The sequence below is a fragment of the Mixophyes fleayi genome, chromosome 4, assembly GCF_038048845.1.
Source record: "Mixophyes fleayi isolate aMixFle1 chromosome 4, aMixFle1.hap1, whole genome shotgun sequence".
Classification (NCBI taxonomy): domain Eukaryota; kingdom Metazoa; phylum Chordata; class Amphibia; order Anura; family Limnodynastidae; genus Mixophyes; species Mixophyes fleayi.
The window spans coordinates 310,445,117-310,458,476 of NC_134405.1; the positions used below are offsets into that span (position 1 = coordinate 310,445,117).

Below are 13,360 nucleotides of genomic sequence, written 5' to 3' on the forward strand. Positions count from 1 at the left end.
GCAGCAGCTTGTGATCCAGAGTGCAGACATCTTGTCCCCAGACTTCAGGATTGAATGACTGCACTGGATCCAGAGCGCCTGCGATAAGTAATGGCTGTATTTACTATTACTTCGCTTGAACATATTTATTCTACTATTTGCGAATAAATCTTTGTGCTTTGGAAACACAACTCGAGGTTCGACAATCGTTATTGGTTAGCGACAATACGCACATAACACTAGGCTATGGGCTGACATAGAGGCAAATACCATACAGTTGCTTTCGCCATACACCCTTTTGTGGATTCCAATTAAACATCGTCCACCACTCCTTTTGCTTCCATCTTCTACTCGTTTCTCCCTCCAGATTTGGGACTATAGTACTCGCGCCTTTCAATTATTAGCTAATCCTGAAATTATGTTTCCATTGTGGAACAACCCGTCCTTTCCCCCTGGACAGCCAAAATCCTTTTCTCAATACTGGTTTAATCGCGGGCTCTGGTTTATGACAGATATCGCACCCATGCAAATCTTTCCGGAATTTGCAGATTTGCAGAGAATACACAACATCCCCCATAAATGTTTCTATTAATATCTTCAACTAAGGCATTTATTTCAATCTCTCTTAGCGTTTAAAACACTCTACCAATTAACCCCTTTGGAAACTTTTTGTCAGAATAGGTCTCAACCGACCGGTTTAATTTCAACATTTTATAGTCTTGTGGCATTTCATCAACCTATTAAGGATCGATACGAGCTGAAGTGGAAAGAAGACTTGGGAATTTAACTAGAAATTGATGATTGGGCCGAAATCAGGACCCGAATCGCTAAAAGCTCTATTTTCGTGAGGACTAAAGAGAATGCATATAAGCTACTTTATAGATGGTACCTGGTCCCCACTCATCTCAAAGCTATATTCCCAGATGCACCCAATTCCTGTTGGAGGTCCTGTGGGCAAGAAGGCTCTTTGTTACACATTTAGTGGTCTTGTCCTAAGATGGTCAGATTTTGGCAAAAGGTACATAACTTAATCCTTAGAGTAACCTCGATACAAATCCCTCCATGTCCTTCTTATTCGCTTCTGCTCTTAGTAGGTTACTGCTCTGAGTCTTTAAACTTCTTCCATCTCTGTGTCTCTGTGTATCGGCTTCAAGATCCAGGTTTGATGCAGGTTCTGAGTTACCCGGGGCCAGTTCCAAGCTTATACAGCTCAGGAGGTGGTCACCCCTGATAATCCGGTGCCTGAGTTCTGAGCCTTCTCAGTCCCAGTTTTGGTACTATAGTCTTCTGAGTTTCTGGATCCTTGCGGGTACTGAGTCTCTGTTCGTGGGTTCAGTCCCTCTGTTCCTACGTCCAGGTTCCAGTCCACCATGTCCAGATTCCAGTTGCTTATTCCAATGTGGAATCCAGTCCAGCATTCCTCCTCCTGACATCTGGCATATACAAAAAGAGCACATACTCTCTTTCTGAGCAAGATCATCATCCAGCCTCCTAGTTTCCACTTCATCCCTGTCTCAGGACCCTTCGTCCCAAGACGGATCCCAGAAACCCTATTGGCGTGACAATACCTTTGTTTCACAACCCATCAGATGCCCAGTGATGAGGAGCTCATTGCTTGGGTCATTACACCCCGGGGACTTTGGCTCAGCTCCATGAGAAGAGACCTGCATTTAAAAGCGCTCTCTGCCCTCAGATCCAGGGTAAAATGTTTTAACTGCTTCTGGACAACTTAATAGAAATGCCTTACATTGCAAAGTCAGATGGAAATGGAAGTACATCGATGTTGTTTGAGACAGAGAATCCATTTGGTAAAAATACATTTAAAAGGCTTATCAGTGGTCGGTATTCCTGGAGCTCATATTCTTCAGGTAGATTGGCTTAGTCACCATTATGTGGACAACATGATGGCAACTTTCTGCAACAGGAAAATTCAGAATTCCTCACATGGGTTGCGTGTTCAATGTCTCACCCTTGGGACTTTATCTTCTTTTTATTATTTTCACAGTTGTCTTTTCACCAGTGGGTGGGTGTTTTAGCAGTGTGGTAGTTCCATTTTGGCCTTGTAGATTAGACACATGTCACACAGACAGTCAGGACAGGACGAACGATGAGTGGAAGACAGATGAGAAGGGAGAAGTAAGACAGTGGACACCAGGTCTCCCTAAGAGCAGATTGCCTCTGTCCACCTTTAATCCGGCTCTGCCTTCCTGAATCACTCTGGAAACAAGTCAAGGAAAAGTTAAAGTGCACCCTGAGCTCATAAGTCCATATGCACTGCACACCCTGTAACGCATCCAGCATTACTCAAGTACAGACCCGACCCCGGTGACGGCAGATGGGGTCACTAGGGGGATGTGGGTCTGTAGAGCTATCAGTTCTATTACCATGCACCCTGGGAGCTAGGAAAGTGCATATAAAAAGATCAACTAGAAGTCTGGGGGGCATATATGAGTGAAGGAAAAAAGGGAAAACAGTTTGAATTAGTGAATCCCCTTTAATATGGCACAAGCAGCACAGTTTTATAGGTTACAAAACTTGGAATACAAGTCTGCACTGAATAATTAACAAAAACTTTCAAACTTGCAAATTTCAGGTGTAAACCATGAAGTCTAACACTTTAAAACTGTCATGTGTTCAGGATACCCTCTATTCTTTTACAGTAACAGATAGTGTTTTGGGTTATCCCCAATTATGATGCATGAAAATATTGATAACCATGAGAAGACATCATTACTAGTAGTAACGTTTTATACAGTAGACTCTTTTTTACCCTTATTTTACCTGTTATTCCTTTAAGTGTGATTTAAAACCAGTAGAAAGCATTTTCATAATCATAAGACTTTCTTACTCTCAGTAAATATGTCAGATGCCGTCCTTGCACTTCTCCTAGGTGCCGGGAAACGGACCCCTGTCTTAATTCCTTCTCGCATCCTGTTGCCTAGCAACGGGACACTCTTACGTATTCAGCACTCTCGCAGCACCTGCATGTGCATTCGAGCCGCGTCCCATTGCTATGCATCGGGGCATTTGTTTTGTGGCTCAGAAATCACTCTCCTTCTACAAGGGCTCACTTCCTCTTATATTAGGACCCCACTTTCACCAATGCCTCGCCAGCATTTTGGGTCACCAATCTCCAGCGTTCCTGTGTCCTGTTCCCTGCTCCTATTGTTTGCTGTTTTGGATTCTGACCCTTGGCTTGTCTTGTGACTATCCTCCTGCTCAAGTGATTCTGTACTATATTGTCCGAGTGGTTCCTGAATTTGGCTACCTCTGACCACTCTCCTGTATTTTCCCTTTTGTTCCTCGCCATTGCTGGATTGTACCCAGGTCTTCTGCTATTCCTCTACATACTCCATTGCACTGGTGACTAACTGGGAGAACAGCGACCTGCGCACCTTACATAGCCAAGCCCATACCTCCTTGCACTTGTCCCTTATTAAATGTGAATGTGAATTATTTAATGCCAAGGCTGGTTGGAGTTTTCTAAATGTCATATACCCTTTCTTTTTCCAGATAGGACTCCCAACATTGCAGGATCCAGACAAGCAGCAACCCATGTCCAAAATTTGTAAAGCGCAAGTCACGTGCACCTTCAAGAGTTGCACACGTCATGACGTTGCGATGCTGGCAGCATCCAGGAGCTGCGAGGGCCAAGCCCAGCCGACCACAGAGAGGAGATGAAGTAAAGGTAAGTCACATTTACTTTATTTTATTGTCATTTTTTTTTTTGCTTTTTTTTTCAAACTTGACAATGTTCCTTTTTTCAGGGGGTTAGCCTGTTCTTGGCATAATATGAATTGGGGACAGTACTCTGTGGCATAATATTGTTTGGGGGCATTAATCTGTGGCATAATATTGTTTGGGGGCACTACTCTGTGGCATAATATTGTTTTGGGGCCTAATTTGTAACATAATATGATTTGGAGACATTATTGTGGGGCACAATATGATTTGTGGCATAAATTGAACTGGGGCACTATTGTATGACATAATATGATTTGGGGGCATCACTGTGTGGCAAAATATGATTTGTGGCATAAATTGAACAATGTGGCATAAATTGAACTGGGACACTACTGTGTGGCATAATATGAACGTTTATTTGTTGGTTCCATTATTAATATATATATATATATATATATATATATATATATATATACACACATATGTAGACAAAAAAAACAGGGATACTCTGCACTCTCCAAACACATAGTTAATGCTGAACTAAATACTGTTCTATATTAAAGACAGGGAATGTTAGTTCCACATATTGCAGTATATGTTAAGCTGACCAACTCACGCCAAAGTCTTCCCATTCTGGTCAGTCCTAACATGATCAAATGCTATGTTATTTTATCTGGACTTAAGGCTTACCTGCACACAGCTTTTAAAATGTGTCTGTTTCATTATAACATTACACACTTTCCACTACGTATGTGGTGCTTTTAGGGCACAAGAGACAAATACATATCCCCATGTATCTCTTGTGTTCTTGAGTCTGTACCTAATTCATCTAAATAAATATGCAAGTGTTGGAGCATTCTCTACTCTTAGTAATATATTTTCTATATTTAATTTTACTACACCTTATTATAATAGTGCATAGGTGTTTGTATCTTTAGAGCTGCTCTACCACCTAGGGCTAGATTTACTAAGCTGCGGGTTTCAAAAAGTGGGGATGTTGCCTATAGCAACCAATCAGATTCTAGCTTTCATTTATTTAGTACCTTCTACAAAATGATAGCTAGAATCTGATTGGTTGCTATAGGCAACATCCCCACTTTTTCAAACCCTCAGCTTAGTAGATCTAGCCCCTGGTCTCTCCTAGCTAGATCCCAGTATGTACCATATTTCTCATGACTTATCTGCTCCTCTTACAGCCCCAGCCAAAACATGGACAGGGCTGGTATGTGAGCGGGAGGACCAATCACAAGCTGCCATCAAGAAATGGCAGTTTGTGATTGTTCACTCCACTAACTCATTCCCTCCGCTGCCATATTAGGTTAGTTAATAAAATCAATTTATATGGAAATACAGCTGCATGTAGCCGTGTAGCCGCTCCAGTTGTGGGGTGGGGCACTACCACCTTTTATTAGGTGTACTGTAGCTTTAATGATTTGTTTTTCTCATACTGTCATGTGACCACTCACTGGCAGTTTAGAATCCAGGTGCATCATTTAAATGATGACAGTTACACACTTCTGGTTGATCAGCGAGAGAGGACAGACGTCTGCTGACCGCTCTCCAGCATCTCTAGAACGCAACAAAGTTGGATAGAAAGTAGAATAATCTGATCATTCGGCCGACCAGTGAGACATAAGGAAACAGACTTCTGTTTCCTTATACTTCATCTCACAGCGATATGCCGGGGAAAAGGAAAAGGAAATCCTCCTCTAGTGATGGAGTGGACCAAAAGAAATGTAGAAAAGCCGGCAGAATAATAGGGATAGATCAGTTTTCTAGGAAGCGCTGCCTGGCTTGGTTTCAGGAGTACGCAGGATCGGAGGACGTTATTGGGCCCAAAGGCATACAAGAGTTTTGTGAGGAAGTTGGGATTGAAGCCCAAGATATGAACATGTTGGCTCTGAACTATTTACTAGAGCCTAAGAAAAAGGGCTGTATCAGAAAGGAGGAATGGTTACACGGGATGACCCTGTTACAGTGTGACCTTCCTGAGAAGTTACAGGGAAAATGTCAATATCTTTGCACTCAGCTCACATACTACATCATTTATAAGGCTTTCTATCAGTTTGTTTCACATTTTGCAAGGGACCTAGAGCAGCGAGGTCTGGAATGTGATAAAGCAAGATCCATATTTTTAACAATGATGAGAAGTACATGGCCTTTAGCTACCACCTTTTCCAAGTTTGTTGAGCAGTGCAGATCTAGATATATGGATAAAGAACTGTGGTGTATCCTGCTAGACTTTACATTCAATTTTGGTGAAGACATCAACAATTACGATGAGAATGGATTTTGGCCCGCTTACCTTAGCGATGTACAGGAGTCGTATATATTAATATTAAACCTTCTGTAAATATAGAAAGATCTGTTTAGGAAGCAACCAATGAACTTTTAAAACCCCTAACCAGGGGCCAATTGGGCGTAGGACATACCGGGAAGATTCCCAAAGGCCGCCTCATATATGGCTTTTTTGTTATCTAATTTTTTTTTCTCGCCAGGGGGTGTCTGCCTGATGTGAGGAGCGACTCCAGCCAACTCAATTAAAGATAAGTGAGTAGGGGGGGACCTGCCTTTTCTAAACGAAGGGGGGGCTGACTATTCTAAACTATGGGGGGGCTGCCTATTCTAAACTATGGGGTGTACTGTCTATTCTAAACTATGGGAGGGGCTGCCTATTCTAAACAATAGGGGGTACTGTCTATTCTAAACTATGGGAGGGGCTGCCTATTCTAAACTATAGTGGGTACTGTCTATTCTAAACTATGGGAGGGGCTGCCTATACTAAACTATGGGAGGGGCTGACTATTCTAAACTATGGGGGGGCTGCCTATACTAAACTATGAGGGGGCTGCATATACTAAAATATGGGGGGCTGCCTATACTAAACTAAAGGGGGCTACCTATACTAAACTATGAGGGGGCTGAGTATACTAAAGAGGGCTACCTATACTAAACTATGGGGGGGCTGCCTATTCTAAACAATAGGGGGTACTGTCTATTCTAAACTATGGGAGGGGCTGCCTATTCTAAACAATAGGGGGTACTGTCTATTCTAAACTATGGGAGGGGCTGCCTATTCTAAACTATAGGGGGTACTGTCTATTCTAAACTATGGGAGGGGCTGACTATTCTAAACTATGGGAGGGGCTGCCTATTCTAAACTATAGGGGGTACTGCCTATTCTAAACTATGGGAGGGGCTGACTATTCTAAACTATGGGGGGGCTGCCTATACTAAACTATGAGGGGGCTGCATATACTAAAATATGGGGGGCTACCTGTACTAAACTAAAGGGGGCTACCTATACTAAACTATGAGGGGGCTGAGTATACTAAAGGGGGCTACTTATACTAAACTATGGGGGGGCTGAGTATACTAAAGGGGGCTACTTATACTAAACTATGGGGGGTTGACTATACTAAACTATATTTGCCTGATGTGAGAAGCAATGCTGGCCTGCTCAATTAAAGGTAAGTGAGTAGCCAGGAGACCTGCCTATTCTAACCTATGGGAAATGCTGCCTATACTAAAATATGGGGGGCTGAATATTCTAAACTATAACAGGGGCTGCCTATTCTAAACTATAGGGGGGATGCCTATATTAAACTACGTGGGGCTGACTATACTAAACTATGGGGGGCTATCTATTCTAAACTATGTGGGCTTGCTATGTGGGCAGCACGGTGGCTTAGTGGTTAGCACTTCTGCCTCACAGCATTTGGGTCATGAGTTCGATTCCCAACCATGGCCTTATCTGTGTGGAGTTTGTATGTTCTCCCCGTGTTTGCGTGGGTTTCCTCCGGGTGCTCCGGTTTCCTCCCACACTCCAAAAACATACTGGTAGGTTAAGTGGCTTCTATTAAATTGCCCTTAGTCTCTCTCAATCTGTGTGTGTGTATGTTAGGGGATTTAGATTATAAGATCCAATGGGGCAGTGACTAGCTGCCTATTCAAAATGATGGGGAGGGCTGCCTATACTAAACTATGAGGGGCTGGCTATACTAAACTATGAGAGGCTGCCTATTCTAAAATATGGGGGGGGCTGCCTGTTCTAAACTATAGGGGGACTACCTATTCTAAACTAAAAGGGGGCGGCTGCCTATTCTAAACTATGGGGAATGGCTGCCTATTCTAAACTACTAGGGGGAGCTGCTTATTTTAACTTATTGGGGGGCACGGCTGCCTATATTAAACTAAAGAGGGGCAGCCTATATTTAATTATAGGGGGCTTCCTAAATTAAAGTATACAGGGGCTGCCTATATTAAACTATATGGAGGGGGGCTGCTATAATGTGTGAGGGAAAAGGGTTGTATGTTGTATAATGTGTGAGGTACTGGGGGATCTTAATATATTGTGATATGAGGGAAGGAAGGGGGGCTGTCTTAATAGTCTTAATAGTGGGGCTGCCTATTCTAAACTATGGGGGGGCTGCCTATACTAAACTATGGGGGGTACTGTCTATTCTAAACTATGGGGGGGCTGCCTATTCTAAACTATGGGGGGTACTGTCTATTCTAAACTATGGGAGGGGCTGCCTATTCTAAACTATAGGGGGTACTGTCTATTCTAAACTATGGGAGGGGCTGCCTATTCTAAATTATGTGGGGTACTGTCTATTCTAAACTATGGGAGGGGCTGCCTATTCTAAATTATGTGGGGTACTGTCTATTCTAAACTATGGGAGGGGTTGCCTATTATAAACTATAGGGGGTACTGTCTATTCTAAACGATGGGGGGTACTGTCTATTCTAAACTATGGGAGGGGCTGCCTATTCTAAACTATAGGGGGTACTGTCTATTCTAAACTATGGGAGGGGCTGCCTATTCTAAACTATAGGGGGTACTGTCTATTCTAAACTATGGGAGGGGCTGCCTATTCTAAATTATGTGGGGTACTGTCTATTCTAAACTATGGGAGGGGTTGCCTATTATAAACTATAGGGGGTATTGTCTATTCTAAACGATAGGGGGTACTGTCTATTCTAAACTATGGGAGGGGCTGCCTATTCTAAACTATGGGAGGTGCTGACTATTCTAAACTATGGGGAGGCTGCCTATACTAAACTATGAGGGGGCTGCATATACTAAAATATGGGGGGCTACCTATACTAAACTAAAGGGGGCTACCAATACTAAACTATGGGGGGGCTGAGTATACTAAAGGGGGCTACTTATACTAAACTATGATGGGTTGACTATACTAAACTATATTTGCCTGATGTGAGAAGCAATGCTGGCCTGCTCAATTAAAGGTAAGTAAGTAGCCAGGAGACCTGCCTATTCTAACCTATGGGAAATGCTGCCTATACTAAAATATGGGGGGCTAAATATTCTAAACTATAACAGGGGCTGCCTATTCTAAACTATAGGGGGGATGCCTATATTAAACTACGTGGGGCTGACTATACTAAACTATGGGGGGCTATCTATTCTAAACTATGTGGGCTTGCTATGTGGGCAGCACGGTGGCTTAGTGGTTAGCACTTCTGCCTCACAGCATTTGGGTCATGAGTTCGATTCCCAACCATGGCCTTATCTGTGTGGAGTTTGTATGTTCTCCCCGTGTTTGCGTGGGTTTCCTCCGGGTGCTCCGGTTTCCTCCCACACTCCAAAAACATACTGGTAGGTTAAGTGGCTTCTATTAAATTGCCCTTAGTCTCTCTCAATCTGTGTGTGTGTATGTTAGGGGATTTATATTATAAGCTCCAATGGGGCAGTGACTAGCTGCCTATTCAAAATGATTTGGAGGGCTGCCTATACTAAACTATGAGGGGATGCCTATTATAAACTAAGGTTTGCTGCCTAATATGAACTATGGGGGATGCTGCCTATTATAAAGTATGGGAGGGGACTGTCTATTCTAAATTATGGTGGGGCTGCCTATACTATACTATGGAGGGCTGCCTATTCTAAACTATGGGGGAGCTTCTTGTTTTAAACTATGAGGGGCTGCCTATTCTAAACTATATGGGATGGCTGCCTATGCTAAACTACGGGGGGGGGCTGCCTATTTTAATCTATATGGGGGGCTGCCAATTTTAAAGTATAGTGGGGGCTGCCTATATTAAACTATAGTGGGGGCTGTCTATAGTAATCTATAGGGGTGCAGTCTATATTAAGCTATAGTGAGTGGGCTGCCTATTTTAAACTATAGTGGGGCTGCCTATTCTAAACTATGGGGGCACTGCCTTATCTAAAGTATGGGGGATCTGAATATTCTAAATTATGGGGGATGCTGCCTATTCTGAACTATGGGGGGGGGCAGCCTATATTAAACTATAGGGGGGCTGAATATATTAAACTGCAGGTGGGGCTACCTATTTTAAACTATAGGTGGGGCTGCCTATATTAAACCATAGGGGGCTGCCTATTTTAAACTATTGGGGGCTGCCTATTTTAAACTATAGGGGGCTGCCTATTCTAAACTAAAGTGGGGGCTGCCTATCCTAAACTATAGTGGGGGCTCCCTATACTAAACTATAGGGGGACTGCCTATATTAAACTCTAGGGGAGGCTTTCTATATTAAACTATTTAAACTATAGGGGGCTGCTTATATTAAACTATAGGGAAGAGGGCCTGCTATAATGTGTGAGGGAAAAGGGGTGTATGTTGCTATAATGTGTGAGGGAGTGCGGTGTCTTAATATATTGCTTGATATGAGGGAAGGGAGGGGGGCTGTCTTAATAGTCTTAATAGTGGGTCTGCCTATTCTAAATTATGATGGGGCTGCCTATTCTAAACTATGTGTGGGTACTGCATATTCTAATCTATGGGGGACTCCCTTTTCAAAACTATTGGGGGCTGTCTATTCTAACCTATAGGGTGAGACTACCTATTCTAAACTATAGTGGGGCTGCCTATTTTATACTATGGGGGGCTGCCTATTATATACTATGGGGGATGGCTGTCTATTCTAACCTATAGGGTGAGACTGCCTATTCTAAACTATAGAGGGGTTGCCTTGGTAAACTATAGGGAGACTGCTTATTCTAACCTATGGGGGATGCTGCCTATTCTAAGCTATGGAGAATGGCTTTCTATTCTAATCTATGGGGGGAGCTGCCTATACTAAACTATAGGGAGGATACCTATTTTAATCTATACGGTGGACTGCCAATTTTAAACTGAAAGGGTTCTGCCGATATTAAACTATAGTGGGGGTTTTCTATAGTAAACTGTAGGGGTGCAGTCTATATTAAACTATAGGGAGTGGGGTGCCTACATTAAACTATAGGGGGGCTTCCTTTTCTAAACTATCGGGGGTTGCATATTCTAACTTATGGGGGATGCTGTCTATTCTAAACTATAGGGGATTCGGCCTATACTAAACTATAGAGGGGCTGTCTATTCTAAACTATGGGGGGCAGGGCTTCCCATGCTAAACTATGGGTGGAGGGGGCAGCCTATATTAAACTATAGGGGGCTGCCTATTCTAAACTATATGGGATGGCTGCCTATGCTAAACTACGGGGGGGGGGGGGGGGGCTGCCTATTTTAATCTATATGGGGGGCTGCCAATTTTAAAGTATAGTGGGGGCTGCCTATATTAAACTATAGTGGGTGTTGTCTATAGTAAACTATAGGGGTGCAGTTTATATTAAGCTATAGGGAGTGGGCTGCCTACATTAAACATTAAACTTTAGGGGGGCTTCCTTTTCTAAACTATGGGGGGTTGCCTATTCTAAACTATGGGAGGGGCTGACTATTCTAAACTATGGGGGGTGCTGCCTATACTAAACTATGAGGGGGCTGCATATACTAAAATATGGGGGGCTACCAATACTAAACTAAAGGGGGCTACCTATACTAAACTATGGGGGGGCTGAGTATACTAAAGGGGGCTACTTATACTAAACTATGGGGGGGTTGACTATACTAAACTATATTTGCCTGATGTGAGAAGCAATGCTGGCCTGCTCAATTAAAGCTAAGTGAGTAGCCAGGAGACCTGCCTATTCTAACCTATGGGAAATGCTGCCTATACTAAAATATGGGGGGCTGAATATTCTAAACTATAACAGGGGCTGCCTATATTAAACTATATGCGGGATGCCTATATTAAACTATAGGGGGCTGCCTATACTAAACAATAGGGGAACTGCCTATACTAAACTACGTGGGGCTGACTATACTAAACTATGGGGGGGCTATCTATTCTAAACTATGTGGGCTTGCTATGTGGGCAGCACGGTGGCTTAGTGGTTAGCACTTCTGCCTCACAGCACTTGGGTCATGAGTTCGATTCCCAACCATGGCCTTATCTGTGTGGAGTTTGTATGTTCTCCCCGTGTTTGCGTGGGTTTCGTCCGGGTGCTCCGATTTCCTCCCACACTCCAAAAACATACTGGTAGGTTAAGTGGCTTCTATTAAATTGCCCTTAGTCTCTCTCAATCTGTGTGTGTGTGTATGTTAGGGGATTTAGATTATAAGATCCAATGGCGCAGTGACTAGCTGCCTATTAAAAATGATGGGGAGGGCTGCCTATACTAAACTATGAGGGGCTGGCTATACTAAACTATGAGAGGCTGCCTATACTAAAATATGGGGGGGCTGCCTGTTCTAAACTATAGGGGGACTACCTATTCTAAACTAAAAGGGGGCGGCTGCCTATTCTAAATTATGGGGAATGGCTGCCTATTCTAAACTACTGGGGGGAGCTGCCTATTCTAACTTATTGGGGGGCACGGCTTTCTATATTAAACTAAAGAGGGGCAGCCTATATTTAATTATAGGGGGCTTCCTAAATTAAAGTATACAGGGGCTGCCTATATTAAACTATATGGAGGGGGGCTGCTATAATGTGTGAGGGAAAAGGGGTGCATGTTGTATAATGTGTGAGGTAGTGGGGGATCTTAATATATTGTGATATGAGGGAAGGGAGGGGGGCTGTCTTAATAGTGGTTCTGCCTATTCTAAATTATGGTGGGGCTGCCTATTCTAAACTATGAGGGGGGCTGCCTATATTAAACTATAGGGGGGCTGAATATATTAAACTATAGGTGGGGCTACCTATATTAAACTATAGGTGGGGCTGCCTATATTAAACTATAGGGGGCTGCCTATTTTAAACTATTGGGGGGATGCCTATTTTAAACTATAGGGGGCTGCCTATTCTAAACTATATTGGGGGCTCCCTATACTAAACTATAGGGGGACTGCCTATGTTAAACTCTAGGGGAGGCTTTCTATATTAAACTATTTAAACTATAGGGGGCTGCTTATATTAAACTATAGGGAAGAGGGCCTGCTATAATGTGTGAGGGAAAAGGGGTGTATGTTGCTATAATGTGTGAGGGAGTGCGGTGTCTTAATATATTGTTTGATATGAGGGAAGGGAGGGGGGCTGTCTTAATAGTCTTAATAGTGGGTCTGCCTATTCTAAATTATGGTGGGGCTGCCTATTCTAAACTATGTGGGGGGATGACTATTCTGAACTATGAGGGGCTACCATTTCTAAACTATGGGGGGGGGGGCTCAATATTCTAAACTATGGTTTGCTGCCTATTCTAAACTATGGGTGATGTTACGTATTGTAATCTTTGGGAGGGGGCTGCCTATTCTAAACTATGTGTGGGTACTGCATATTCTAATCTATGGGGGGACTCCCTTTTCAAAACTATTGCGGGCTGTCTATTTTAACCTATAGGGTGAGACTGCCTATTCTAAACTATAGTGGGGCTGCCTATTTTATACTA

At 43.1% G+C, this 13,360-nt stretch overlaps 1 long non-coding RNA gene across 1 annotated transcript in view; it reads left to right on the plus strand.

Moving 5' to 3' along the window:
• Positions 1–3,496: 3,496 nt before the first annotated feature.
• The window catches only part of LOC142150178 (uncharacterized), a 92,110-nt gene continuing 82,246 nt past the window's right edge, over positions 3,497–13,360 (plus strand). The window contains exon 1 of the long non-coding RNA XR_012691059.1: positions 3,497–3,667. This is a non-coding gene — a long non-coding RNA (uncharacterized LOC142150178). The remainder of the gene's footprint in view (positions 3,668–13,360) is intronic.